The sequence below is a fragment of the Arachis hypogaea genome, chromosome 2, assembly GCF_003086295.3.
Source record: "Arachis hypogaea cultivar Tifrunner chromosome 2, arahy.Tifrunner.gnm2.J5K5, whole genome shotgun sequence".
In the NCBI taxonomy this organism is placed as follows: Eukaryota; Viridiplantae; Streptophyta; class Magnoliopsida; order Fabales; family Fabaceae; genus Arachis; species Arachis hypogaea.
In genome coordinates this window covers 18,258,370-18,260,109 of record NC_092037.1, presented here as the reverse complement: position 1 = coordinate 18,260,109, position 1,740 = coordinate 18,258,370, and the positions used below count along the sequence as shown (strand labels likewise).

At 40.9% G+C, this 1,740-nt stretch overlaps 1 non-coding gene across 1 annotated transcript; it reads left to right on the top strand.

Moving 5' to 3' along the window:
* Positions 1-1,374: 1,374 nt before the first annotated feature.
* On the top strand, positions 1,375-1,478 carry LOC112764137 (small nucleolar RNA R71). The gene has a single exon (XR_003183019.1). It is a non-coding gene; the product is annotated as a small nucleolar RNA R71 (small nucleolar RNA).
* The last annotated feature ends 262 nt before the right edge of the window (positions 1,479-1,740 follow it).

Genomic DNA, 1,740 nt, shown 5'->3' with positions numbered 1-1,740 from the left:
TTCCCAGTGTCTAAGATTATGAAATCAGCAGGGATGTAAAGGCCTTCAACCTTTACTAACACGTCCTCTACTATTCCATAAGCTTGTCTCAATGACTTGTCTGCCAATTGTAATGAGAACAAGGCAGGTTGTACCTCTATGATCCCCAGCTTCTCCATTACAGAGAGTGGCATAAGATTTATCCCTGACCCTAGATCACATAGAGCCTTTTCAAAGGTCATGGTGCCTATGGTACAAGGTATTAAGAACTTGCCAGGATCTTGTCTCTTTTGAGGTAAAATTTTCTAAATCCAAGTATCTAGTTCACTAATGAGCAAGGGAGGTTCACGTTCCCAAGTCTCATTACCAAACAACTTGGCATTCAGCTTCATGATAGCTCCTAAATATTGAGCAACTTGCTCTCCAGTCACATCTTCATCCTCTTCAGAGGAAGAATAGTCTTTAGAGCTCATGAATGGCAGAAGGAGATTTAATAGAATCTCTATGGTCTCTGTATGAGCCTCAGATTCCTTTGGATCCTTAATAGGAAACTCCTTCTTACTTGAAGGACGTCCCAGGAGGTCTTCCTCACTAGGATTTTCGTCCTCCTCCTCCCTTGTGCATTCGGCCATATTGATTATATCAATGGCCTTGCATTCTCCTTTTGGATTCTCTTCTGTATTACTTGGGAGAATACTGGGAGGAGTTTCAATGACTTTCTTACTCAGCTGGCCCACTTGTGCCTCCAAATTTCTGATGGAAGATCTTGTTTCACTCATGAAACTGAAAGTGGCCTTTGACAGATCAGAGACTAGATTGGCTAAATTAGAAGTGTTTTGTTCAGAATTCTCTGTCTGTTGCTGAGAAGATGATGGATAAGGCTTGCTATTGCTCAGCCTATTACGTCCACCATTGTTAAAGCCTTGTTGAGGCTTTTGTTGATCCTTCCATGAGAAATTTGGATGATTTCTCCATGATGAGTTATAGGTGTTTCCATAAGGTTCACCCATGTAATTAACCTCTGCCATGGCAGGGTTCTCAGGATCATAAGCTTCTTCAGAAGCTGCCTCTTTAGTACTATTGGATGCATGTTGCCATCTATTCAGACTTTGAGAGATCATGTTGACCTGTTGAGTCAACACTTTGTTCTGAGCCCATATGGCATTCAGAGCATCAATTTCAAGAACTCCTTTCTTCTGAGGTATCCCATTATTCACAGAATTCCTCTCAGAAGTGTACATGAATTGGTTGTTTGCAACCATATCAATGAGTTCTTGAGCCTCTTCAGGCGTTTTCTTTAGGTGAATAGATCCACATGCAGAATGGTCCAATGATATTTTCGAAAATTCAGATAGACCATAATAGAATATATCTAATATGGTCCATTCTGAAAACATGTCAGATGGACATCTTTTGGTCAGCTGCTTGTATCTTTCCCAAGCTTCATAGAGGGATTCACCATCTTTTTGTTTGAAGATTTGAACATCCACTCTCAGCTTGCTCAGCTTTTGAGGAGGAAAGAATTTATCCAAGAAGGCTGTGACCAGCTTATCCCAGGAGTCCAGGCTATCCTTAGGTTGTGAATCCAACCATATTCTAGCTCTGTCTCTTACAGCAAATGGGAAAAGCATGAGTCTGTAGACTTCAGGATCAACTCCATTCGTCTTTACAGTCTCACAGATCTGCAGGAACTCAGTTAAAAATTGATAAGGATCTTCAGATGGAAGTCCATAAAACTTGCAGTTTTGTTGCATTAAGGCA